The sequence below is a fragment of the Ascidia mentula genome, chromosome 7, assembly GCF_947561715.1.
Source record: "Ascidia mentula chromosome 7, kaAscMent1.1, whole genome shotgun sequence".
Lineage (NCBI taxonomy): Eukaryota > Metazoa > Chordata > Ascidiacea > Phlebobranchia > Ascidiidae > Ascidia > Ascidia mentula.
Genome location: NC_138572.1, coordinates 16,820,294 through 16,844,651, shown reverse-complemented (window position 1 = coordinate 16,844,651; position 24,358 = coordinate 16,820,294). Strand labels below are relative to the sequence as shown.

At 38.7% G+C, this 24,358-nt stretch overlaps 1 protein-coding gene and 47 non-coding genes across 48 annotated transcripts in view; 32 read left to right on the top strand and 16 right to left on the bottom strand.

Annotated features, from left to right (window-relative positions):
• The window catches only part of LOC145909695 (DBH-like monooxygenase protein 1), a 106,636-nt gene that overhangs the window by 10,276 nt on the left and 72,002 nt on the right, over positions 1-24,358 (top strand). The window lies entirely within an intron of this gene.
• Positions 4,862-4,943, top strand: Trnas-gcu (transfer RNA serine (anticodon GCU)). The gene has a single exon. It is a non-coding gene; the product is annotated as a tRNA-Ser (tRNA).
• Positions 6,143-6,224, bottom strand: Trnas-gcu (transfer RNA serine (anticodon GCU)). Its single transcript has one exon. It is a non-coding gene; the product is annotated as a tRNA-Ser (tRNA).
• Positions 6,642-6,724, top strand: Trnal-cag (transfer RNA leucine (anticodon CAG)). The gene has a single exon. It is a non-coding gene; the product is annotated as a tRNA-Leu (tRNA).
• Trnay-gua (transfer RNA tyrosine (anticodon GUA)) lies at positions 7,159-7,249 on the top strand. Its single transcript is given in 2 exon segments — positions 7,159-7,195; positions 7,214-7,249. It is a non-coding gene; the product is annotated as a tRNA-Tyr (tRNA).
• Positions 7,337-7,418, bottom strand: Trnas-gcu (transfer RNA serine (anticodon GCU)). The gene has a single exon. It is a non-coding gene; the product is annotated as a tRNA-Ser (tRNA).
• Positions 7,837-7,919, top strand: Trnal-cag (transfer RNA leucine (anticodon CAG)). The gene has a single exon. It is a non-coding gene; the product is annotated as a tRNA-Leu (tRNA).
• On the top strand, positions 8,354-8,444 carry Trnay-gua (transfer RNA tyrosine (anticodon GUA)). The gene is given in 2 exon segments: positions 8,354-8,390; positions 8,409-8,444. It is a non-coding gene; the product is annotated as a tRNA-Tyr (tRNA).
• Positions 8,532-8,613, bottom strand: Trnas-gcu (transfer RNA serine (anticodon GCU)). Its single transcript has one exon. It is a non-coding gene; the product is annotated as a tRNA-Ser (tRNA).
• Positions 9,032-9,114, top strand: Trnal-cag (transfer RNA leucine (anticodon CAG)). The gene has a single exon. It is a non-coding gene; the product is annotated as a tRNA-Leu (tRNA).
• On the top strand, positions 9,549-9,639 carry Trnay-gua (transfer RNA tyrosine (anticodon GUA)). The gene is given in 2 exon segments: positions 9,549-9,585; positions 9,604-9,639. It is a non-coding gene; the product is annotated as a tRNA-Tyr (tRNA).
• Trnas-gcu (transfer RNA serine (anticodon GCU)) lies at positions 9,727-9,808 on the bottom strand. Its single transcript has one exon. It is a non-coding gene; the product is annotated as a tRNA-Ser (tRNA).
• On the top strand, positions 10,227-10,308 carry Trnal-cag (transfer RNA leucine (anticodon CAG)). Its single transcript has one exon. It is a non-coding gene; the product is annotated as a tRNA-Leu (tRNA).
• Positions 10,744-10,834, top strand: Trnay-gua (transfer RNA tyrosine (anticodon GUA)). Its single transcript is given in 2 exon segments — positions 10,744-10,780; positions 10,799-10,834. It is a non-coding gene; the product is annotated as a tRNA-Tyr (tRNA).
• Positions 10,922-11,003, bottom strand: Trnas-gcu (transfer RNA serine (anticodon GCU)). The gene has a single exon. It is a non-coding gene; the product is annotated as a tRNA-Ser (tRNA).
• On the top strand, positions 11,422-11,504 carry Trnal-cag (transfer RNA leucine (anticodon CAG)). The gene has a single exon. It is a non-coding gene; the product is annotated as a tRNA-Leu (tRNA).
• Positions 11,940-12,030, top strand: Trnay-gua (transfer RNA tyrosine (anticodon GUA)). Its single transcript is given in 2 exon segments — positions 11,940-11,976; positions 11,995-12,030. It is a non-coding gene; the product is annotated as a tRNA-Tyr (tRNA).
• Trnas-gcu (transfer RNA serine (anticodon GCU)) lies at positions 12,118-12,199 on the bottom strand. The gene has a single exon. It is a non-coding gene; the product is annotated as a tRNA-Ser (tRNA).
• Trnal-cag (transfer RNA leucine (anticodon CAG)) lies at positions 12,618-12,700 on the top strand. The gene has a single exon. It is a non-coding gene; the product is annotated as a tRNA-Leu (tRNA).
• Positions 13,135-13,225, top strand: Trnay-gua (transfer RNA tyrosine (anticodon GUA)). The gene is given in 2 exon segments: positions 13,135-13,171; positions 13,190-13,225. It is a non-coding gene; the product is annotated as a tRNA-Tyr (tRNA).
• On the bottom strand, positions 13,313-13,393 carry Trnas-gcu (transfer RNA serine (anticodon GCU)). Its single transcript has one exon. It is a non-coding gene; the product is annotated as a tRNA-Ser (tRNA).
• On the top strand, positions 13,813-13,895 carry Trnal-cag (transfer RNA leucine (anticodon CAG)). Its single transcript has one exon. It is a non-coding gene; the product is annotated as a tRNA-Leu (tRNA).
• On the top strand, positions 14,331-14,421 carry Trnay-gua (transfer RNA tyrosine (anticodon GUA)). The gene is given in 2 exon segments: positions 14,331-14,367; positions 14,386-14,421. It is a non-coding gene; the product is annotated as a tRNA-Tyr (tRNA).
• Trnas-gcu (transfer RNA serine (anticodon GCU)) lies at positions 14,509-14,590 on the bottom strand. The gene has a single exon. It is a non-coding gene; the product is annotated as a tRNA-Ser (tRNA).
• Trnal-cag (transfer RNA leucine (anticodon CAG)) lies at positions 15,009-15,091 on the top strand. The gene has a single exon. It is a non-coding gene; the product is annotated as a tRNA-Leu (tRNA).
• Positions 15,527-15,617, top strand: Trnay-gua (transfer RNA tyrosine (anticodon GUA)). Its single transcript is given in 2 exon segments — positions 15,527-15,563; positions 15,582-15,617. It is a non-coding gene; the product is annotated as a tRNA-Tyr (tRNA).
• Positions 15,705-15,786, bottom strand: Trnas-gcu (transfer RNA serine (anticodon GCU)). Its single transcript has one exon. It is a non-coding gene; the product is annotated as a tRNA-Ser (tRNA).
• Trnal-cag (transfer RNA leucine (anticodon CAG)) lies at positions 16,205-16,287 on the top strand. Its single transcript has one exon. It is a non-coding gene; the product is annotated as a tRNA-Leu (tRNA).
• Positions 16,722-16,812, top strand: Trnay-gua (transfer RNA tyrosine (anticodon GUA)). Its single transcript is given in 2 exon segments — positions 16,722-16,758; positions 16,777-16,812. It is a non-coding gene; the product is annotated as a tRNA-Tyr (tRNA).
• Positions 16,900-16,981, bottom strand: Trnas-gcu (transfer RNA serine (anticodon GCU)). Its single transcript has one exon. It is a non-coding gene; the product is annotated as a tRNA-Ser (tRNA).
• Trnal-cag (transfer RNA leucine (anticodon CAG)) lies at positions 17,400-17,482 on the top strand. The gene has a single exon. It is a non-coding gene; the product is annotated as a tRNA-Leu (tRNA).
• On the top strand, positions 17,918-18,008 carry Trnay-gua (transfer RNA tyrosine (anticodon GUA)). The gene is given in 2 exon segments: positions 17,918-17,954; positions 17,973-18,008. It is a non-coding gene; the product is annotated as a tRNA-Tyr (tRNA).
• Trnas-gcu (transfer RNA serine (anticodon GCU)) lies at positions 18,096-18,177 on the bottom strand. The gene has a single exon. It is a non-coding gene; the product is annotated as a tRNA-Ser (tRNA).
• On the top strand, positions 18,596-18,678 carry Trnal-cag (transfer RNA leucine (anticodon CAG)). The gene has a single exon. It is a non-coding gene; the product is annotated as a tRNA-Leu (tRNA).
• Trnay-gua (transfer RNA tyrosine (anticodon GUA)) lies at positions 19,113-19,203 on the top strand. Its single transcript is given in 2 exon segments — positions 19,113-19,149; positions 19,168-19,203. It is a non-coding gene; the product is annotated as a tRNA-Tyr (tRNA).
• Positions 19,291-19,372, bottom strand: Trnas-gcu (transfer RNA serine (anticodon GCU)). The gene has a single exon. It is a non-coding gene; the product is annotated as a tRNA-Ser (tRNA).
• Positions 19,791-19,873, top strand: Trnal-cag (transfer RNA leucine (anticodon CAG)). Its single transcript has one exon. It is a non-coding gene; the product is annotated as a tRNA-Leu (tRNA).
• Trnay-gua (transfer RNA tyrosine (anticodon GUA)) lies at positions 20,308-20,398 on the top strand. Its single transcript is given in 2 exon segments — positions 20,308-20,344; positions 20,363-20,398. It is a non-coding gene; the product is annotated as a tRNA-Tyr (tRNA).
• Positions 20,486-20,567, bottom strand: Trnas-gcu (transfer RNA serine (anticodon GCU)). Its single transcript has one exon. It is a non-coding gene; the product is annotated as a tRNA-Ser (tRNA).
• On the top strand, positions 20,986-21,068 carry Trnal-cag (transfer RNA leucine (anticodon CAG)). The gene has a single exon. It is a non-coding gene; the product is annotated as a tRNA-Leu (tRNA).
• Positions 21,503-21,593, top strand: Trnay-gua (transfer RNA tyrosine (anticodon GUA)). Its single transcript is given in 2 exon segments — positions 21,503-21,539; positions 21,558-21,593. It is a non-coding gene; the product is annotated as a tRNA-Tyr (tRNA).
• Trnas-gcu (transfer RNA serine (anticodon GCU)) lies at positions 21,681-21,762 on the bottom strand. Its single transcript has one exon. It is a non-coding gene; the product is annotated as a tRNA-Ser (tRNA).
• Positions 22,181-22,263, top strand: Trnal-cag (transfer RNA leucine (anticodon CAG)). Its single transcript has one exon. It is a non-coding gene; the product is annotated as a tRNA-Leu (tRNA).
• Trnay-gua (transfer RNA tyrosine (anticodon GUA)) lies at positions 22,698-22,788 on the top strand. Its single transcript is given in 2 exon segments — positions 22,698-22,734; positions 22,753-22,788. It is a non-coding gene; the product is annotated as a tRNA-Tyr (tRNA).
• Trnas-gcu (transfer RNA serine (anticodon GCU)) lies at positions 22,876-22,957 on the bottom strand. The gene has a single exon. It is a non-coding gene; the product is annotated as a tRNA-Ser (tRNA).
• Positions 23,376-23,458, top strand: Trnal-cag (transfer RNA leucine (anticodon CAG)). The gene has a single exon. It is a non-coding gene; the product is annotated as a tRNA-Leu (tRNA).
• Positions 23,893-23,983, top strand: Trnay-gua (transfer RNA tyrosine (anticodon GUA)). The gene is given in 2 exon segments: positions 23,893-23,929; positions 23,948-23,983. It is a non-coding gene; the product is annotated as a tRNA-Tyr (tRNA).
• Trnas-gcu (transfer RNA serine (anticodon GCU)) lies at positions 24,071-24,152 on the bottom strand. The gene has a single exon. It is a non-coding gene; the product is annotated as a tRNA-Ser (tRNA).

The window sequence follows — 24,358 nt, the reverse complement described above, 5'->3', positions numbered from 1 at the left end:
TGTTAACCTGCCGGCAGTAGATACCAAACCGCGCGGGTCGTGCCTTCGTGTTCAATCAAGTTGTCAGTCTCTCATTCGTTTGTTTCAACTTCAATCGAAACAAAATTTTGCACAGTATTACAACACAATATTCGGAGTTGAACTGTAAAACCCGATTTCATTTATTTCAATTGGCTCTTGAAAGACAAGCGACCAAGCATGTTAACGTGCCGGCAGTAGATACCAAACCGCGCGGGTCGTGCCTTTGCGTTCAATCAAGTTGTCAGTCTCTCAGGCGTTGGTTTCAACTTCAATCGAAACAAAATTTTGCACAGTATTACGACACACTATTCGGAGTTGAACTGTAAAACCCGATTGATTTTATTTTAATTGGCCTTTAAGATCCAAGCGACCAAGTATTTTTATGTGCCAACAGTAGATACCAAACCGCGCGGGTCATGCCTTCGTGTTCAATCAAGTTGTCAGTCTCTCATTCGTTTGTTTCAACTTTGATCGAAACAAAATGTTGCACAGTATTACAACACACTATTTGGAGTTGAACTGTAAAACCCGATTTCATTTATTTTAATTCGCTTCTGAGAGCCAAGCGACCAAGTATTTTAATGTGCCAACAGTAGATACCAAACCGCGCGGGTCGTGCCCTTCGCGTTCAATCAAGTTGTCAGTCTCTCATTCCTTTGTTTCAACTTCAATCGAAACAAAATTTTGCACAGTATTACAACACACTATTCGGAGTTGAACTGTAAAACCCGATTCCTTTTATTTCAATTGGCCTTTGAGAGACAAGCGACCAAGCATATCAATGTGCCAGTCGATAGCAAACCTATTATTATTTTAACATTATTTTCAATCAGTATAAACGAATGATGCATGCCTATATGTAATCGCTGTAATGGGAATGTTTGTATTTTAGGGGTTAGTTTGATTTCAATTAAAGCAAAATTTCCTGATGAATGGCAACCCTAAAAAATTGTCCCCTCCATTGTACTAGAATTGTTGCCGTGGGAGTCGGTCGACGTTGGGCAAAGAAATATCTGAAGCGTAAACAACTGTCAGATTTTGACTGATAATACGTTATTCCCATGTGAAACGCTTTTCGGCCAAAAAATGAAAAAAGTTATGTTTGCTATTTGACTTTGTGCCTCAAACTTTAATGATATTTCACAACACCTTTTTTATTTGGTATCAAACAGTCATTCTGATATGAAAAGACATGGTATGAGATAAACCTCTTAATTATGATAACATTAACCTGCTATAATACTCGCAATTAATTATTTATTTATTTATATGTCAAGTCAACGTCCTTGTTGCGTTAACATTGACGCGCAATTATTTAACAAACATTCTATAAACGTTACGCATCGGTTGGTTATTTTTTCGTCATTCCGATAACATTGGAATAACGTTGATGTTTGGTTCTTTATTATAACGTTGTCATGACAACATTCAATAAACGTTAGGTTTTGGTTGGTTGATTTTTTTGTTTTTCCGATAACATTAGAATAACGTTGATGTTTGGTTCTTTATTATAACGTTATCATAACAACATTTAATGAACGTTAGGGTTTGGTTGGTTGATTTTTTGTTTTCCCGATAACATTGGAATAACGTTGATGTTTGGTTCTTTATTATAACGTTATCATAACAACATTCAATAAACGTTAGGTTTTGGTTGGTTGATTTTTTGTTTTTCCGATAACATTAGAATAACGTTGATGTTTGGTTCTTTATTATTACGTTATCATAACAACGTTCAATAAACGTTAGGTTGTGGTTGGTTGATTTTTTGTTTTTCCGATAACATTAGAATAACGTTGATGTTTGGTTCTTTATTATAACGTTATCATAACAACGTTCAATGAACGTTAGGTTTTGGTTGATTGATTTTTTGTTTTTCCGATAACATTAGAATAACGTTGATGTTTGGTTCTTTATTATTACGTTATCGTAACAACGTTCAATAAACGTTAGGTTGTGGTTGGTTGATTTTTTGTTTTTCCGATAACATTAGAATAACGTTGATGTTTGGTTGTTTATTATAACGTTATCATAACAACATTCAATAAACGTTAGGTTTTGGTTGGTTGATTTTTTTGTTTTTCCGATAACATTAGAATAACGTTGATGTTTGGTTCTTTATTATTACGTTATCATAACAACGTTCAATAAACGTTAGGTTTTGGTTGGTTGATTTTTTGTTTTTCCGATAACATTAGAATAACGTTGATGTTTGGTTCTTTATTATAACGTTATCATAACAACGTTCAATAAACGTTAGGTTTTGGTTGGTTGATTTTTTGTTTTTCCGATAACATTAGAATAACGTTGATGTTTGGTTCTTTATTATAACGTTATCATAACAACGTTCAATGAACGTTAGGTTTTGGTTGATTGATTTTTTGTTTTTCCGATAACATTAGAATAACGTTAATGTTTGGTTCTTTATTATAACGTTATCATAACAACGTTCAATGAACGTTAGGTTTTGGTTGATTGATTTTTTGTTTTTCCGATAACATTAGAATAACGTTGATGTTTGGTTCTTTATTATTACGTTATCATAACAACGTTCAATAAACGTTAGGTTGTGGTTGGTTGATTTTTTGTTTTTCCGATAACATTAGAATAACGTTGATGTTTGGTTCTTTATTATAACGTTATCATAACAACGTTCAATAAACGTTAGGTTTTGGTTGGTTGATTTTTTGTTTTTCCGATAACATTGGAATAACGTTGATGTTTGGTTCTTTATTATAACGTTATCATAACAACGTTCAATAAACGTTAGGTTGTGGTTGGTTGATTTTTTGTTTTTCCGATAACATTAGAATAACGTTGATGTTTGGTTCTTTATTATAACGTTATCATAACAACGTTTAATAAACGTTAGGTTTTGGTTGGTTGATTTTTTGTTTTTCCGATAACATTAGAATAACGTTGATGTTTGGTTCTTTATTATAACGTTATCATAACAACGTTTAATAAACGTTAGGTTTTGGTTGGTTGATTTTTTGTTTTTCCGATAACATTAGAATAACGTTGATGTTTGGTTCTTTATTATAACGTTATCATAACAACGTTTAATAAACGTTAGGTTTTGGTTGGTTGATTTTTTGTTTTCCCGATAACATTGGAATAACGTTGATGTTTGGTTCTTTATTACAACGTTATCATAACAACATTCAATAAACGTTAGGTTTTGGTTGGTTGATTTTTTGTTTTTCCGATAACATTAGAATAACGTTGATGTTTGGTTGTTTATTATAACGTTATCATAACAACATTCAATAAACGTTAGGTTTTGGTTGGTTGATACAACGTTTTGCGATTAACAACAAAAGAACGTTGGAATTAGGTTAGGTTTAGAAGACGTTCATTTCCTACGTTAGTTCAACGCTGATATTTGGTTGGTTCAAAAAACGTAGAAAGGAAACGTAGAATCAACGTTAATATTTGGAAAACATGCAACCAGTAAAAATTTTTTGGTTCGATTTACGTTAATGAACGTTTCAACCAAAAGTCAACGTAACAAAAACGTTCCTTCCACGTTTGATGTTTGCTGGGTTAGCTGTTGATATGCTGGGACCCTTTCCGTCGGGCGAATATATTTTGGTAGTTATTGATTATTACAGTCGTTACTACGAAATTAGTATTATGAAATCAATCACGTCGGCTAACATTATTAGCTGTCTTGTTAAAATTTTCGCGAGGCATGATTTGCCATTGTCTATTACCAGTGACAATGGGCCACAATTTGTTAGCGATTTGTACAAACATTACTTGTGTGAAAATGGAATTTACTATCGAACTGTTACACCACTGTGGGCTCAAGCAAAGGGCGAAGTAGAACGTCAAAATCCCACGATTTTTGAAACGGTTGCGTGTTGCACATGCCGAAGGCAATAATTGGCGCAATGAGATTTACACGTTTTTGTTGATGTACCGTTCTACACCCCATGCTGTTACTGGTGTAAGCCCTGCTGAATTACTTTTTAATCGCAAGATTCGAACGAAACTGCGGGTGAGATTATTGTAAAAAATGATGCTTTACGCCAGCGTGACGGTGATAAAAAACTGAAAAGGAAAAGTGTATGGTGATGCACGACGGTATGCAAAGTATAATGACATTTCGCCTGACCATAATGGTTTAATGAAGTTGCCCTACAAAAACAAATTGTCAACTTCACTGGTTCCAATGTGTATGAGGTTGTTCGTAAACTTGGAAATTGTTTAGTTATTGTCGATGCCAATGGTGTGCGCTATAAGCGGAATGTGACCCAAGTCAAAAAACTGTTGAATGAACACAATAACTCTGACACACCCAGCGATGGCGAAACCGGTAAAATTAATAGACCGCAACGCGATCATCGTTTGCCGTCCAGGTACAAAGATTGCGATATGTCATGATTGCATGCGGGGTATTACTTGAATTGGTATCTTACTTTATTTTGTGGCAAAGTTTGATTTCATTGAAAGAGGAATGTAGTGTTTGTATTTCAATGATATCCCATGTATAAAGGTTTAGCCCATGACTGCCATCATGCGACTGTGTTGGTAACTGTTTGTTTTCTATTCATTGTAATACACGATCTGGAGTCTGACGTGTGCCGGTGTTTCAGGCAGCTTAGTTAAACCTGGAGCCGAAACGCTACAACATAAACTTCAGGTGTATTTGTAACAAACTATACCGACCCACCAACACAACTATTGAAGGATGTGTAAAATCATCTGTCAAGTTTAGTGGAAATCAATTTAATGTATCTGGCATTAATAAATCAAATAAAATTGGTTCTAACAAGACAATATGTTTTCCAAACAAATCTCGCATAAATATTTCATTTAACGCATGATTTTGTGTGACGAGGTGGCCGAGTGGTTAAGGCGATGGACTGCTAATCCATTGTGCTCTGCACGCGTGGGTTCGAATCCCATCCTCGTCGACTGTAGTTGCAGTTTAGTGGTGTTGCACGCTACTGTTCAATGTTTTTAATATTAATAAGAAAATCACAAACCAAGCAAAATAATGTCCTTCATGTCATTCGATAGCTCAGTTGGTAGAGTGGAGGACTGTAGCGGCAGAGCTTGTCAAAAATCCATAGGTCCCTGGTTCGAATCCGGTGCGAAGGACTTTGCATGGCTCGTTATTTATCCAATTAATGTCAAAACTGTTCAACAGTAGCGTGCACCGCTGCGAAACTGCAACTGCAATCGACGAGGACAATGGATTAGCAGTCCATCGTCTTAAACTCTCGGCCACCTCGTCGGCCAAAACCTTGCGTTAAATGAAATATTTATGCAAGATTTGTTTGAAAAAATATTGTCCTTTTAGAACCAATTTTATTTCATTTAAAAATTACATTAAATTGATTTCCCCCAAAATTGGTAGATGGGTTGCCACATCATTCCATAGTTGTTTTGGGGGGCCGGTATAGTTTGTTCCAAATACATCTGAAGTTCCAGGCAGTTTAGGTAAAAGTACTTTTGACAAAGTATGCGTAAGTATAACTAGTTTCACAAGATTATTGCAGTGCAGAGGCAGGATGCAATGGGTTCAGGCGATGACGAAACATTTTTTGTTATAAAAAACAGTTTATCTCAGAGCAAAAAAAACCTGAGTGATATCTTTGTAACCAAAACGACAGCAAATACGACGAGTGTGAGATTCGGTACCCCACGTGCAGAGTGCAAAGAATTAGTTGCCCATGGCCCTAACCAATAGACTTATCGTTCGGCCAAAACATGTACTTAATTATCATCTTGATGTGATGAATGTTTCATAGAAAATCGTGTTGAAAAACAAACTTTATTTGGTGGATTAGTGTCAGAGCTGTGAATACTTAACTTGTATATGAGGTAAATTGTTTTGAAGACATTCTTCGTGGGAAGAAATAGTTTGATCAGCAATTTTGTTGTCTGAAACACCAACTCTCATATACATAAAACAAATAAGACTGTTTGCAACATCCTTCGATAGCTCAGTTGGTAGAGCGGTGGATTGTAGCGGCTGAGCTTGTCAGAAATACATAGGTCACTGGTTCGAATCCGGTTCGGACTTTAATTTGCGCGGTTTGTGATTTTTCCAATTGATGTTAAAACTATGGAACAGTAGCGTGAACCGCTGCAAAACTGCAACTGCAATCGACGAGGATGGGATTCGAACCCACGCGTGCAGAGCACAATGGATTAGCAGTCCAACGCCTTAACCACTCGGCCACCTCGTCGACCACAACCTTGCGTTAAATGAAATATTTGTGCGAGATTTTTTTGGAAAAATATTGTCTTTTTAGAACCAATTTTATTGTAATAATAATTACATTAAATTGATTTCCCCTAAACTTGGTAGATGGTTTGCCACATCATTGAATAGTTGTGTTGGAAGGTCGGTATAGTTTGTTGCAAATACATCTGAAGTTCCAGGCACTTTAGGTAAAAGTACTTTTGAAAAAGTATGCGTTAGTATAACTAGTTTCACATGATTTGTTTCGAATTGAGTATTATCAATGCCTTTATCGTTTTTGCGATATCGGAATCATGACAGCCATACCGTTCAAGGTTAGCAATTGGTGCAGGCGTGAACAAATATTTTAGTGTTTCTTTCACAAAAGTTTTGCCCTAACAAAACGATATTGCAGTGCAGAGGCAGTATGGCCGAGTGGTCTAAGGCGCTGCGTTCAGGTCGCAGTCTCCCCTGGAGGCGCGGGTTCGAATCCCGCTCCTGTCATGGTTTCCCGGTGCTACTTAGTTCTCCATTGGCGAAACATTTTTTGTTATAAAAAACAGTTTATCTCAGAGCAAAAAAAACCTGAGTGATATCTTTGTAACCTAAACGACAACAAATACGACGAGTGTGATATTCGGTACTCCACGTGCAGAGTGCAAATAATTAGTTGCCCATGGCCCTAACCAATAGACTTATCGTTCTGCCAAAACATGTACTTAATTATCATCTTCATGTGATGAATGTTTCATAGAAAATCGTGTTGAAAAACAAACTTCATTTGGTTGATTAGTGTCAGAGCTGTGAATACTTAACTTGTATATGAGGTAAATTGTTTTGAACATATTCTTCGTGGGAAGAAATAGTTTGATCAGCAATGTTGTTGTCTGAAACACCAACTCTCATATACATAATACAAATTAGTCAGTTTGCAACATCCTTCGATAGCTCAGTTGGTAGAGCGGTGGACTGTAGCGGCTGAGCTTGTCAGAAATCCATAGGTCACTGGTTCGAATCCGGTTCGAAGGACTTTATTTTGCGCGGTTTGTGATTTTTCCAATTGATGTTAAAACTATTGAACAGTAGCGTGTACCGCTGCAAAACTGCAACTGCAATCGACGAGGATGGGATTCGAACCCACGCGTGCAGAGCACAATGGATTAGCAGTCCATCGCCTTAACCACTCGGCCACCTCGTCGACCACAACCTTGCGTCAAATGAAATATTTGTGCGAGATTTGTTTGGAAAAATATTGTCTTTTTAGTACCAATTTTATTTGAAATAATAATTACATTAAATTGATTTCCCCTAAACTTGGTAGATGGTTAGCCACATCATTCAATAGTTGTGTTGGAAGGTCGGTATATTTTGTTGCAAATACATCTGAAGTTCCAGGCAGTTTAGGTAAAAGTACTTTTGAAAAAGTATGCGTTAGTATAACTAGTTTCACATGATTTATTTCGAATTGAGTATTATCAATGCCTTTATCGTTTTTGTGATATCGGAATCATGACAACCATACCGTTCAAGGTTAGCAATTGGTGCAGGCGTGAACAAATATTTTAAAGTTTCTTTCACAAAAGTTTTGCCCTAACAAAACGATGTTGCAGTGCAGAGGCAGGATGGCCGAGTGGTCTAAGGCGCTGCGTTCAGGTCGCAGTCTCCCCTGGAGGCGCGGGTTCGAATCCCGCTCCTGTCATGGTTTCCCGGTGCTACTTAGTTCTCCATTGGCGAAACATTTTTTGTTATAAAAAACAGTTTATCTCAGAGCAAAAAAAACCTGAGTGATATCTTTGTAACCTAAACGACAACAAATACGACGAGTGTGATATTCGGTACTCCACGTGCAGAGTGCAAATAATTAGTTGCCCATGGCCCTAACCAATAGACTTATCGTTCTGCCAAAACATGTACTTAATTATCATCTTCATGTGATGAATGTTTCATAGAAAATCGTGTTGAAAAACAAACTTCATTTGGTTGATTAGTGTCAGAGCTGTGAATACTTAACTTGTATATGAGGTAAATTGTTTTGAACATATTCTTCGTGGGAAGAAATAGTTTGATCAGCAATGTTGTTGTCTGAAACACCAACTCTCATATACATAATACAAATTAGACAGTTTGCAACATCCTTCGATAGCTCAGTTGGTAGAGCCGTGGACTGTAACGGCTGAGCTTGTCAGAAATCCATAGGTCACTGGTTCGAATCCGGTTCGAAGGACTTTATTTTGCGCGGTTTGTGATTTTTCCAATTGATGTTAAAACTATTGAACAGTAGCGTGTACCGCTGCAAAACTGCAACTGCAATCGACGAGGATGGGATTCGAACCCACGCGTGCAGAGCACAATGGATTAGCAGTCCATCGCCTTAACCACTCGGCCACCTCGTCGACCACAACCTTGCGTCAAATGAAATATTTGTGCGAGATTTGTTTGGAAAAATATTGTCTTTTTAGAACCAATTTTATTTGAAATAATAATTACATTACATTGATTTACCCTAAACTTGGTAGATGGTTTGCCACATCATTCAATAGTTGTGTTGGAAGGTCGGTATATTTTGTTGCAAATACATCTGAAGTTCCAGGCAGTTTAGGTAAAAGTACTTTTGAAAAAGTATGCGTTAGTATAACTAGTTTCACATGATTTATTTCGAATTGAGTATTATCAATGCCTTTATCGTTTTTGTGATATCGGAATCATGACAGCCATACCGTTCAAGGTTAGCAATTGGTGCAGGCGTGAACAAATATTTTAGTGTTTCTTTCACAAAAGTTTTGCCCTAACAAAACGATGTTGCAGTGCAGAGGCAGGATGGCCGAGTGGTCTAAGGCGCTGCGTTCAGGTCGCAGTCTCCCCTGGAGGCGCGGGTTCGAATCCCGCTCCTGTCATGGTTTCCCGGTGCTACTTAGTTCTCCGATGGCGAAACATTTTTTGTTATAAAAAACAGTTTATCTCAGAGCAAAAAATACCTGAGTGATATCTTTGTAACCTAAACGACAACAAATACGACGAGTGTGATATTCGGTACCCCACGTGCAGAGTGCAAAGAATTAGTTGCCCATGGCCCTGACCAATAGACTTATCGTTCGGCCAAAACATGTACTTAATTATCATCTTCATGTGATGAATGTTTCATAGATAATCGTGTTGAAAAACAAACTTCATTTGGTTGATTAGTGTCAGTGCTGTGAATACTTAACTTGTATATGAGGTAAATTGTTTTGAACATATTCTTCGTGGGAAGAAATAGTTTGATCAGCAATGTTGTTGTCTGAAACACCCACTCTCATATACATAATACAAATTAGACAGTTTGCAACATCCTTCGATAGCTCAGTTGGTAGAGCGGTGGACTGTAGCGGCTGAGCTTGTCAGAAATCCATAGGTCACTGGTTCGAATCCGGTTCGAAGGACTTTATTTTGCGCGGTTTGTGATTTTTCCAATTGATGTTAAAACTATTGAACAGTAGCGTGTACCGCTGCAAAACTGCAACTGCAATCGACGAGGATGGGATTCGAACCCACGCGTGCAGAGCACAATGGATTAGCAGTCCATCGCCTTAACCACTCGGCCACCTCGTCGACCACAACCTTGCGTTAAATCAAATATTTGTGAGAGATTTGTTTGGAAAAATATTGTCTTTTTAGTAACAATTTTATTTGAAATAATAATTACATTAAATTGATTTCCCCTAAACTTGGTAGATGGTTTGCCACATCATTCAATAGTTGTGTTGGAAGGTCGGTATAGTTTGTTGCAAATACATCTGAAGTTCCAGGCAGTTTAGGTAAAAGTACTTTTGAAAAAGTATGCGTTAGTATAACTAGTTTCACATGATTTGTTTCGAATTGAGTATTATCAATGCCTTTATCGTTTTTGTGATATCGGAATCATGACAGCCATTCCGTTCAAGGTTAGCAATTGGTGCAGGCGTGAACAAATATTTTAGTGTTTCTTTCACAAAAATGTTGCCCTAACAAAACGATATTGCAGTGCAGAGGCAGGATGGCCGAGTGGTCTAAGGCGCTGCGTTCAGGTCGCAGTCTCCCTGGAGGCGCGGGTTCGTAACCTGCTCCTGTCATGGTTTCCCGGTGCTACTTAGCTCTCCGATGGCGAAACATTTTTTGTCATAAAAAACAGTTTATCTCAGAGCAAAAAAAACCTGAGTGATATCTTTGTAACCTAAACGACAACAAATACGACGAGTGTGATTTTCGGTACCCCACGTGCAGAGTGCAAAGAATTAGTTGCCCATGGCCCTGACCAATAGACTTATCGTTCGGCCAAAACATGTACTTAATTATCATCTTGATGTGATGAATGTTTCATAGAAAATCGTGTTGAAAAACAAACTTCATTTGGTTGATTGGTGTCAAGAGCTGTGAATACTTAACTTGTATATGAGGTAAATTGTTTTGAACATATTCTTCGTGGGAAGAAATAGTTTGATCAGCAATGTTGTTGTCTGAAACACCAACTCTCATATACATAATACAAATTAGACAGTTTGCAACATCCTTCGATAGCTCAGTTGGTAGAGCGGTGGACTGTAGCGGCTGAGCTTGTCAGAAATCCATAGGTCACTGGTTCGAATCCGGTTCGAAGGACTTTATTTTGCGCGATTTGTGATTTTTCCAATTGATTTTAAAACTATTGAACAGTAGCGTGTACCGCTGCGAAACTGCAACTGCAATCGACGAGGATGGGATTCGAACCCACGCGTGCAGAGCACAATGGATTAGCAGTCCATCGCCTTAACCACTCGGCCACCTCGTCGACCACAACCTTGCGTTAAATGAAATATTTGTGAGAGATTTGTTTGGAAAAATATTGTCTTTTTAGTACCAATTTTATTTGAAATAATAATTACATTAAATTTATTTCCCCTAAACTTGGTAGATGGTTTGCCACATCATTCAATAGTTGTGTTGGATGGTTGGTATATTTTGTTGCAAATTCATCTGAAGTTCCAGGCAGTTTAGGTAAAAGTACTTTTGAAAAAGTATGCGTTAGTATAACTAGTTTCACATGATTTATTTCGAATTGAGTATTATCAATGCCTTTATCGTTTTTGTGATATCGGAATCATGACAGCCATACCGTTCAAGGTTAGCAATTGGTGCAGGCGTGAACAAATATTTTAGTGTTTCTTTCACAAAAGTTTTGCCCTAACAAAACGATATTGCAGTGTAGAGGCAGGATGGCCGAGTGGTCTAAGGCGCTGCGTTCAGGTCGCAGTCTCCCCTGGAGGCGCGGGTTCGAATCCCGCTCCTGTCATGGTTTCCCTGTGCTACTTAGTTCTCCGATGGCGAAACAATTTTTGTTATAAAAAACAGTTTATCTCAGAGCAAAAACAAACCTGAGTGATGTCTTTGTAACCTAAACGACAACAAATACGACGAGTGTGATATTCGGTACCCCACGTGCAGAGTGCAAAGAATTAGTTGCCCATGGCCCTGACCAATAGACTTATCGTTCGGCCAAAACATGTACTTAATTATCATCTTCATGTGATGAATGTTTCATAGATAATCGTGTTGAAAAACAAACTTCATTTGGTTGATTAGTGTCAGTGCTGTGAATACTTAACTTGTATATGAGGTAAATTGTTTTGAACATATTCTTCGTGGGAAGAAATAGTTTGATCAGCAATGTTGTTGTCTGAAACACCCACTCTCATATACATAATACAAATTAGACAGTTTGCAACATCCTTCGATAGCTCAGTTGGTAGAGCGGTGGACTGTAGCGGCTGAGCTTGTCAGAAATCCATAGGTCACTGGTTCGAATCCGGTTCGAAGGACTTTATTTTGCGCGGTTTGTGATTTTTCCAATTGATGTTAAAACTATTGAACAGTAGCGTGTACCGCTGCAAAACTGCAACTGCAATCGACGAGGATGGGATTCGAACCCACGCGTGCAGAGCACAATGGATTAGCAGTCCATCGCCTTAACCACTCGGCCACCTCGTCGACCACAACCTTGCGTTAAATGAAATATTTGTGAGAGATTTGTTTGGAAAAATATTGTCTTTTTAGTAACAATTTTATTTGAAATAATAATTACATTAAATTGATTTCCCCTAAACTTGGTAGATGGTTTGCCACATCATTCAATAGTTGTGTTGGAAGGTCGGTATAGTTTGTTGCAAATACATCTGAAGTTCCAGGCAGTTTAGGTAAAAGTACTTTTGAAAAAGTATGCGTTAGTATAACTAGTTTCACATGATTTGTTTCGAATTGAGTATTATCAATGCCTTTATCGTTTTTGTGATATCGGAATCATGACAGCCATTCCGTTCAAGGTTAGCAATTGGTGCAGGCGTGAACAAATATTTTAGTGTTTCTTTCACAAAAATGTTGCCCTAACAAAACGATATTGCAGTGCAGAGGCAGGATGGCCGAGTGGTCTAAGGCGCTGCGTTCAGGTCGCAGTCTCCCCTGGAGGCGCGGGTTCGTAACCTGCTCCTGTCATGGTTTCCCGGTGCTACTAAGCTCTCCGATGGCGAAACATTTTTTGTCATAAAAAACAGTTTATCTCAGAGCAAAAAAAACCTGAGTGATATCTTTGTAACCTAAACGACAACAAATACGACGAGTGTGATTTTCGGTACCCCACGTGCAGAGTGCAAAGAATTAGTTGCCCATGGCCCTGACCAATAGACTTATCGTTCGGCCAAAGCATGTACTTAATTATCATCTTGATGTGATGAATGTTTCATAGAAAATCGTGTTGAAAAACAAACTTCATTTGGTTGATTGGTGTCAGAGCTGTGAATACTTAACTTGTATATGAGGTAAATTGTTTTGAACATATTCTTCGTGGGAAGAAATAGTTTGATCAGCAATGTTGTTGTCTGAAACACCAACTCTCATATACATAATACAAATTAGACAGTTTGCAACATCCTTCGATAGCTCAGTTGGTAGAGCGGTGGACTGTAGCGGCTGAGCTTGTCAGAAATCCATAGGTCACTGGTTCGAATCCGGTTCGTAGGACTTTATTTTGCGCGGTTTGTGATTTTTCCAATTGATGTTAAAACTATTGAACAGTAGCGTGTACCGCTGCAAAACTGCAACTGCAATCGACGAGGATGGGATTCGAACCACGCGTGCAGAGCACAATGGATTAGCAGTCCATCGCCTTAACCACTCGGCCACCTCGTCGACCACAACCTTGCGTTAAATGAAATTATTTGTGAGAGATTTGTTTGGAAAAATATTGTCTTTTTAGTACCAATTTTATTTGAAATAATAATTCCATTAAATTTATTTCCCCTAAACTTGGTAGATGGTTTGCCACATCATTCAATAGTTGTGTTGGAAGGTCGGTATATTTTGTTGCAAATACATCTGAAGTTCCATGCAGTTTAGGTAAAAGTACTTTTGAAAAAGTATGCGTTAGTATAACTAGTTTCACATGATATGTTTCGAATTGAGTATTATCAATGCCTTTATCGTTTTTGCGATATCGGAATCATGACAGCCATACCGTTCAAGGTTAGCAATTGGTGCAGGCGTGAACAAATATTTTAGTGTTTCTTTCACAAAAGTTTTGCCCTAACAAAACGATATTGCAGTGCAGAGGCAAGATGGCCGAGTGGTCTAAGGCGCTGCGTTCAGGTCGCAGTCTCCCCTGGAGGCGCGGGTTCGAATCCCGCTCCTGTCATGGTTTCCCGGTGCTACTTAGTTCTCCGATGGCGAAACATTTTTTGTTATAAAAAACAGTTTATCTCAGAGCAAAAAAAAACCTGAGTGATGTCTTTGTAACCTAAACGACAACAAATACGACGAGTGTGATATTCGGTACCCCACGTGCAGAGTGCAAAGAATTTGTTGCCCATGGCCCTGACCAATAGACTCATCGTTCGGCCAAAACATGTACTTAATTATCATCTTCATGTGATGAATGTTTCATAGAAAATCGTGTTGAAAAACAAACTTCATTTGGTTGATTGGTGTCAGAGCTGTGAATACTTAACTTGTATATGAGGTAAATTGTTTTGAACATATTCTTCGTGGGAAGAAATAGTTTGATCAGCAATGTTGTTGTCTGAAACACCAACTCTCATATACATAATACAAATTAGACAGTTTGCAACATCCTTCGATAGCTCAGTTGGTAGAGCGGTGGACTGTAGCGGCTGAGCTTGTCAGAAATCCATAGGTCACTGGTTCGAATCTGGTTCGTAGGACTTTATTTTGCGCGGTTTGTGATTTTTCCAATTGATGTTAAAACTATTGAACAGTAGCGTGTACCGCTGCAAAACTGCAACTGCAATCGACGAGGATGGGATTCGAACCCACGCGTGCAGAGCACAATGGATTAGCAGTCCATCGCCTTAACCACTCGGCCACCTCGTCGACCACAACCTTGCGTTAAATGAAATATTTGTGAGAGATTTGTTTGGAAAAATATTGTCTTTTTAGTAACAATTTTATTTGAAATAATAATTACATTAAATTGATTTCCCCTAAACTTGGTAGATGGTTTGCCACATCATTCAATAGTTGTGTTGGAAGGTCGGTATAGTTTGTTGCAAATACATCTGAAGTTCCAGGCAGTTTAGGTAAAAGTACTTTTGAAAAAGTATGCGTTAGTATAACTAGTTTCACATGATTTGTTTCGAATTGAGTATTATCAATGCCTTTATCGTTTTTGTGATATCGGAATCATGACAGCCATTCCGTTCAAGGTTAGCAATTGGTGCAGGCGTGAACAAATATTTTAGTGTTTCTTTCACAAAAATGTTGCCCTAACAAAACGATATTGCAGTGCAGAGGCAAGATGGCCGAGTGGTCTAAGGCGCTGCGTTCAGGTCGCAGTCTCCCCTGGAGGCGCGGGTTCGAATCCCGCTCCTGTCATGGTTTCCCGGTGCTACTTAGTTCTCCGATGGCGAAACATTTTTTGTTATAAAAAACAGTTTATCTCAGAGCAAAAAAAAACCTGAGTGATGTCTTTGTAACCTAAACGACAACAAATACGACGAGTGTGATATTCGGTACCCCACGTGCAGAGTGCAAAGAATTTGTTGCCCATGGCCCTGACCAATAGACTCATCGTTCGGCCAAAACATGTACTTAATTATCATCTTCATGTGATGAATGTTTCATAGAAAATCGTGTTGAAAAACAAACTTCATTTGGTTGATTGGTGTCAGAGCTGTGAATACTTAACTTGTATATGAGGTAAATTGTTTTGAACATATTCTTCGTGGGAAGAAATAGTTTGATCAGCAATGTTGTTGTCTGAAACACCAACTCTCATATACATAATACAAATTAGACAGTTTGCAACATCCTTCGATAGCTCAGTTGGTAGAGCGGTGGACTGTAGCGGCTGAGCTTGTCAGAAATCCATAGGTCACTGGTTCGAATCTGGTTCGTAGGACTTTATTTTGCGCGGTTTGTGATTTTTCCAATTGATGTTAAAACTATTGAACAGTAGCGTGTACCGCTGCAAAACTGCAACTGCAATCGACGAGGATGGGATTCGAACAAACGCGTGCAGAGCACAATGGATTAGCAGTTCATCGCCTTAACCACTCGGCCACCTCGTCGACCACAACCTTGCGTTAAATGAAATATTTGTGAGAGATTTGTTTGGAAAAATATTGTCTTTTTAGTACCAATTTTATTTGAAATAATAATTACATTAAATTTATTTCCCCTAAACTTGGTAGATGGTTTGCCACATCATTCAATAGTTGTGTTGGAAGGTCGGTATATTTTGTTGCAAATACATCTGAAGTTCCAGGCAGTTTAGGTAAAAGTACTTTTGAAAAAGTATGCGTTAGTATAACTAGTTTCACATGATTTGTTTCGAATTGAGTATTATCAATGCCTTTATCGTTTTTGTGATATCGGAATCATGACAGCCATTCCGTTCAAGGTTAGCAATTGGTGCAGGCGTGAACAAATATTTTAGTGTTTCTTTCACAAAAGTTTTGCCCTAACAAAACGATATTGCAGTGCAGAGGCAGGATGGCCGAGTGGTCTAAGGCGCTGCGTTCAGGTCGCAGTCTCCCCTGGAGGCGGGGGTTCGAATCCCGCTCCTGTCATGGTTTCCCGGTGCTACTTAGTTCTCCGATGGCGAAACATTTTTTGTTATAAAAAACAGTTTATCTCAGAGCAAAAAAAACCTGAGTGATGTCTTTGTAACATAAACGACAACAAAAACGACGAGTGTGATATTCGGTACCCCACGTGCAGAGTGCAAAGAATTAGTTGCCCATGGCCCTGACCAATAGACTCATCGTTCGGCCAAAACATGTACTTAATTATCATCTTCATGTGATGAATGTTTCATAGAAAATCGTGTTGAAAAACAAACTTCATTTGGTTGATTAGTGTCAGAGCTGTGAATACTTAACTTGTATATGAGGTAAATTGTTTTGAACATATTCTTCGTGGGAAGAAATAGTTTGATCAGCAATGTTGTTGTCTGAAACACCAACTCTCATATACATAATACAAATTAGACAGTTTGCAACATCCTTCGATAGCTCAGTTGGTAGAGCGGTGGACTGTAGCGGCTGAGCTTGTCAGAAATCCATAGGTCACTGGTTCGAATCCGGTTCGAAGGACTTTATTTTGCGCGGTTTGTGATTTTTCCAATTGATTTTAAAACTATTGAACAGCAGCGTGTACCGCTGCGAAACTGCAACTGCAATCGACGAGGATGGGATTCGAACCCACGCGTGCAGAGCACAATGGATTAGCAGTCCATCGCCTGAACCACTCGGCCACCTCGTCGACCACAACCTTGCGTTAAATGAAATATTTGTGACAGATTTGTTTGGAAAAATATTGTCTTTTTAGTACCAATTTTATTTGAAATAATAATTACATTAAATTTATTTCCCCTAAACTTGGTAGATGGTTTGCCACATCATTCAATAGTTGTGTTGGAAGGTCGGTAAATTTTGTTGCAAATACATCTGAAGTTCCAGGCAGTTTAGGTAAAAGTACTTTTGAAAAAGTATGCGTTAGTATAACTAGTTTCACATGATTTGTTTCGAATTGAGTATTATCAATGCCTTTATCGTTTTTGCGATATCGGAATCATGACAGCCATACCGTTCAAGGTCAGCAATTGGTGCAGGCGTGAACAAATATTTTAGTGTTTCTTTCACAAAAGTTTTGCCCTTACAAAACGATATTGCAGTGCAGAGGCAGGATGGCCGAGTGGTCTAAGGCGCTGCGTTCAGGTCGCAGTCTCCCCTGGAGGCGCGGGTTCGAATCCCGCTCCTGTCATGGTTTCCCGGTGCTACTTAGTTCTCCGATGGAGAAACATTTTTTGTTATAAAAAACAGTTTATCTCAGAGCAAAAAAAAACCTGAGTGATGTCTTTGTAACCTAAACGACAACAAATACGACGAGTGTGATATTCGGTACCCCACGTGCAGAGTGCAAAGAATTAGTTGCCCATGGCCCTGACCAATAGACTTATCGTTCGGCCAAAACATGTACTTAATTATCATCTTCATGTGATGAATGTTTCATAGAAAATCGTGTTGAAAAACAAACTTCATTTGGTTGATTAGTGTCAGAGCTGTGAATACTTAACTTGTATATGAGGTAAATTGTTTTGAACATATTCTTCGTGGGAAGAAATAGTTTGATCAGCAATGTTGTTGTCTGAAACACCAACTCTCATATACATAATACAAATTAGACAGTTTGCAACATCCTTCGATAGCTCAGTTGGTAGAGCGGTGGACTGTAGCGGCTGAGCTTGTCAGAAATCCATAGGTCACTGGTTCGAATCCGGTTCGAAGGACTTTATTTTGCGCGGTTTGTGATTTTTCCAATTGATGTTAAAACTATTGAACAGTAGCGTGTACCTCTGCAAAACTGCAACTGCAATCGACGAGGATGGGATTCGAACCCACGCGTGCAGAGCACAATGGATTAGCAGTCCATCGCCTTAACCACTCGGCCACCTCGTCGACCACAACCTTGCGTTAAATGAAATATTTGTGAGAGATTTGTTTGGAAAAATATTGTCTTTCTAGTACCAATTTTATTTGAAATAATAATTACATTAAATTGATTTCCCCTAAACTTGGTAGATGGTTTGCCACATCATTCAATAGTTGTGTTGGAAGGTCGGTATAGTTTGTTGCAAATACATCTGAAGTTCCAGGCACTTTAGGTAAAAGTACTTTTGAAAAAGTATGCGTTAGTATAACTAGTTTCACATGATTTGTTTCGAATTGAGTATTATCAATGCCTTTATCGTTTTTGCGATATCGGAATCATGACAGCCATACCGTTCAAGGTTAGCAATTGGTGCAGGCGTGAACAAATATTTTAGTGTTTCTTTCACAAAAGTTTTGCCCTAACAAAACGATATTGCAGTGCAGAGGCAGGATGGCCGAGTGGTCTAAGGCGCTGCGTTCAGGTCGCAGTCTCCCCTGGAGGCGCGGGTTCGAATCCCGCTCCTGTCATGGTTTCCCGGTGCTACTTAGTTCTCCATTGGCGAAACATTTTTTGTTATAAAAAACAGTTTATCTCATAGCAAAAAAAAACTGAGTGATATCTTTGTAACCTAAACGACAACAAATACGACGAGTGTGATATTCGGTACTCCACGTGCAGAGTGCAAATAATTAGTTGCCCATGGCCCTAACCAATAGACTTATCGTTCTGCCAAAACATGTACTTAATTATCATCTTCATGTGATGAATGTTTCATAGAAAATCGTGTTGAAAAACAAACTTCATTTGGTTGATTAGTGTCAGAGCTGTGAATACTTAACTTGTATATGAGGTAAATTGTTTTGAACATATTCTTCGTGGGAAGAAATAGTTTGATCAGCAATGTTGTTGTCTGAAACACCAACTCTCATATACATAATACAAATTAGTCAGTTTGCAACATCCTTCGATAGCTCAGTTGGTAGAGCGGTGGACTGTAGCGGCTGAGCTTGTCAGAAATCCATAGGTCACTGGTTCGAATCTGGTTCGAAGGACTTTATTTTGCGCGGTTTGTGATTTTTCCAATTGATGTTAAAACTATTGAACAGTAGCGTGTACCGCTGCAAAACTGCAACTGCAATCGACGAGGATGGGATTCGAACCCACGCGTGCAGAGCACAATGGATTAGCAGTCCATCGCCTTAACCACTCGGCCACCTCGTCGACCACAACCTTGCGTCAAATGAAATATTTGTGCGAGATTTGTTTGGAAAAATATTGTCTTTTTAGAACCAAATTTATTTGAAATAATAATTACATTAAATTGATTTCCCCTAAACTTGGTAGATGGTTAGCCACATCATTCAATAGTTGTGTTGGAAGGTCGGTATATTTTGTTGCAAATACATCTGAAGTTCCAGGCAGTTTAGGTAAAAGTACTTTTGAAAAAGTATGCGTTAGTATAACTAGTTTCACATGATTTATTTCGAATTGAGTATTATCAATGCCTTTATCGTTTTTGTGATATCGGAATCATGACAACCATACCGTTCAAGGTTAGCAATTGGTGCAGGCGTGAACAAATATTTTAGTGTTTCTTTCACAAAAGTTTTGCCCTAACAAAACGATGTTGCAGTGCAGAGGCAGGATGGCCGAGTGGTCTAAGGCGCTGCGTTCAGGTCGCAGTCTCCCCTGGAGGCGCGGGTTCGAATCCCGCTCCTGTCATGGTTTCCCGGTGCTACTTAGTTCTCCATTGGCGAAACATTTTTTGTTATAAAAAACAGTTTATCTCAGAGCAAAAAAAACCTGAGTGATATCTTTGTAACCTAAACGACAACAAATACGACGAGTGTGATATTCGGTACTCCACGTGCAGAGTGCAAATAATTAGTTGCCCATGGCCCTAACCAATAGACTTATCGTTCTGCCAAAACATGTACTTAATTATCATCTTCATGTGATGAATGTTTCATAGAAAATCGTGTTGAAAAACAAACTTCATTTGGTTGATTAGTGTCAGAGCTGTGAATACTTAACTTGTATATGAGGTAAATTGTTTTGAACATATTCTTCGTGGGAAGAAATTGTTTGATCAGCAATGTTGTTGTCTGAAACACCAACTCTCATATACATAATACAAATTAGTCAGTTTGCAACATCCTTCGATAGCTCAGTTGGTAGAGCGGTGGACTGTAGCGGCTGAGCTTGTCAGAAATCCATAGGTCACTGGTTCGAATCTGGTTCGAAGGACTTTATTTTGCGCGGTTTGTGATTTTTCCAATTGATGTTAAAACTATTGAACAGTAGCGTGTACCGCTGCAAAACTGCAACTGCAATCGACGAGGATGGGATTCGAACCCACGCGTGCAGAGCACAATGGATTAGCAGTCCATCGCCTTAACCACTCGGCCACCTCGTCGACCACAACCTTGCGTCAAATGAAATATTTGTGCGAGATTTGTTTGGAAAAATATTGTCTTTTTAGAACCAATTTTATTTGAAATAATAATTACATTACATTGATTTCCCCTAAACTTGGTAGATGGTTTGCCACATCATTCAATAGTTGTGTTGGAAGGTCGGTATATTTTGTTGCAAATACATCTGAAGTTCCAGGCAGTTTAGGTAAAAGTACTTTTGAAAAAGTATGCGTTAGTATAACTAGTTTCACATGATTTATTTCGAATTGAGTATTATCAATGCCTTTATCGTTTTTGTGATATCGGAATCATGACAGCCATACCGTTCAAGGTTAGCAATTGGTGCAGGCGTGAACAAATATTTTAGTGTTTCTTTCACAAAAGTTTTGCCCTAACAAAACGATGTTGCAGTGCAGAGGCAGGATGGCCGAGTGGTCTAAGGCGCTGCGTTCAGGTCGCAGTCTCCCCTGGAGGCGCGGGTTCGAATCCCGCTCCTGTCATGGTTTCCCGGTGCTACTTAGTTCTCCATTGGCGAAACATTTTTTGTTATAAAAAACAGTTTATCTCAGAGCAAAAAAAACCTGAGTGATATCTTTGTAACCTAAACGACAACAAATACGACGAGTGTGATATTCGATACTCCACGTGCAGAGTGCAAATAATTAGTTGCCCATGGCCCTAACCAATAGACTTATCGTTCTGCCAAAACATGTACTTAATTATCATCTTCATGTGATGAATGTTTCATAGAAAATCGTGCTGAAAAACAAACTTCATTTGGTTGATTAGTGTCAGAGCTGTGAATACTTAACTTGTATATGAGGTAAATTGTTTTGAACATATTCTTCGTGGGAAGAAATAGTTTGATCAGCAATGTTGTTGTCTGAAACACCAACTCTCATATACATAATACAAATTAGACAGTTTGCAACATCCTTCGATAGCTCAGTTGGTAGAGCGGTGGACTGTAGCGGCTGAGCTTGTCAGAAATCCATAGGTCACTGGTTCGAAACCGGTTCGAAGGACTTTATTTTGCGCGGTTTGTGATTTTTCCAATTGATGTTAAAACTATTGAACAGTAGCGTGTACCGCTGCAAAACTGCAACTGCAATCGACGAGGATGGGATTCGAACCCACGCGTGCAGAGCACAATGGATTAGCAGTCCATCGCCTTAACCACTCGGCCACCTCGTCGACCACAACCTTGCGTCAAATGAAATATTTGTGCGAGATTTGTTTGGAAAAATATTGTCTTTTTAGAACCAATTTTATTTGAAATAATAATTACATTAAATTGATTTCCCCTAAACTTGGTAGATGGTTAGCCACATCATTCAATAGTTGTGTTGGAAGGTCGGTATATTTTGTTGCAAATACATCTGAAGTTCCAGGCAGTTTAGGTAAAAGTACTTTTGAAAAAGTATGCGTTAGTATAACTAGTTTCACATGATTTATTTCGAATTGAGTATTATCAATGCCTTTATCGTTTTTGTGATATCGGAATCATGACAGCCATACCGTTCAAGGTTAGCAATTGGTGCAGGCGTGAACAAATATTTTAGTGTTTCTTTCACAAAAGTTTTGCCCTAACAAAACGATGTTGCAGTGCAGAGGCAGGATGGCCGAGTGGTCTAAGGCGCTGCGTTCAGGTCGCAGTCTCCCCTGGAGGCGCGGGTTCGAATCCCGCTCCTGTCATGGTTTCCCGGTGCTACTTAGTTCTCCATTGGCGAAACATTTTTTGTTATAAAAAACAGTTTATCTCAGAGCAAAAAAAACCTGAGTGATATCTTTGTAACCTAAACGACAACAAATACGACGAGTGTGATATTCGGTACTCCACGTGCAGAGTGCAAATAATTAGTTGCCCATGGCCCTAACCAATAGACTTATCGTTCTGCCAAAACATGTACTTAATTATCATCTTCATGTGATGAATGTTTCATAGAAAATCGTGTTGAAAAACAAACTTCATTTGGTTGATTAGTGTCAAAGCTGTGAATACTTAACTTGTATATGAGGTAAATTGTTTTGAACATATTCTTCGTGGGAAGAAATAGTTTGATCAGCAATGTTGTTGTCTGAAACACCAACTCTCATATACATAATACAAATTAGACAGTTTGCAACATCCTTCGATAGCTCAGTTGGTAGAGCGGTGGACTGTAGCGGCTGAGCTTGTCAGAAATCCATAGGTCACTGGTTCGAATCCGGTTCGAAGGACTTTATTTTGCGCGGTTTGTGATTTTTCCAATTGATGTTAAAACTATTGAACAGTAGCGTGTACCGCTGCAAAACTGCAACTGCAATCGACGAGGATGGGATTCGAACCCACGCGTGCAGAGCACAATGGATTAGCAGTCCATCGCCTTAACCACTCGGCCACCTCGTCGACCACAACCTTGCGTCAAATGAAATATTTGTGCGAGATTTGTTTGGAAAAATATTGTCTTTTTAGAACCAATTTTATTTGAAATAATAATTACATTAAATTGATTTCCCCTAAACTTGGTAGATGGTTAGCCACATCATTCAATAGTTGTGTTGGAAGGTCGGTATATTTTGTTGCAAATACATCTGAAGTTCCAGGCAGTTTAGGTAAAAGTACTTTTGAAAAAGTATGCGTTAGTATAACTAGTTTCACATGATTTATTTCGAATTGAGTATTATCAATGCCTTTATCGTTTTTGTGATATCGGAATCATGACAGCCATACCGTTCAAGGTTAGCAATTGGTGCAGGCGTGAACAAATATTTTAGTGTTTCTTTCACAAAAGTTTTGCCCTAACAAAACGATATTGCAGTGCAGAGGCAGGATGGCCGAGTGGTCTAAGGCGCTTCGTTCAGGTCGTAGTCTCCCCTGGAGGCGCGGGTTCGAATCCCGCTCCTGTCATGGTTTCCCGGTGCTACTTAGTTCTCCATTGGCGAAACATTTTTTGTTATAAAAAACAGTTTATCTCAGAGCAAAAAAAACCTGAGTGATATCTTTGTAACCTAAACGACAACAAATACGACGAGTGTGATATTCGGTACTCCACGTGCAGAGTGCAAATAATTAGTTGCCCATGGCCCTAACCAATAGACTTATCGTTCTGCCAAAACATGTACTTAATTATCATCTTCATGTGATGAATGTTTCATAGAAAATCGTGTTGAAAAACAAACTTCATTTGGTTGATTAGTGTCAGAGCTGTGAATACTTAACTTGTATATGAGGTAAATTGTTTTGAACATATTCCTCGTGGGAAGAAATAGTTTGATCAGCAATGTTGTTGTCTGAAACACCAACTCTCATATACATAATACAAATTAGACAGTTTGCAACATCCTTCGATAGCTCAGTTGGTAGAGCGGTGGACTGTAGCGGCTGAGCTTGTCAGAAATCCATAGGTCACTGGTTCGAATCCGGTTCGAAGGACTTTATTTTGCGCGGTTTGTGATTTTTCCAATTGATGTTAAAACTATTGAACAGTAGCGTGTACCGCTGCAAAACTGCAACTGCAATCGACGAGGATGGGATTCGAACCCACGCGTGCAGAGCACAATGGATTAGCAGTCCATCGCCTTAACCACTCGGCCACCTCGTCGACCACAACCTTGCGTCAAATGAAATATTTGTGCGAGATTTGTTTGGAAAAATATTGTCTTTTTAGAACCAATTTTATTTGAAATAATAATTACATTAAATTGATTTCCCCTAAACTTGGTAGATGGTTAGCCACATCATTCAATAGTTGTGTTGGAAGGTCGGTATATTTTGTTGCAAATACATCTGAAGTTCCAGGCAGTTTAG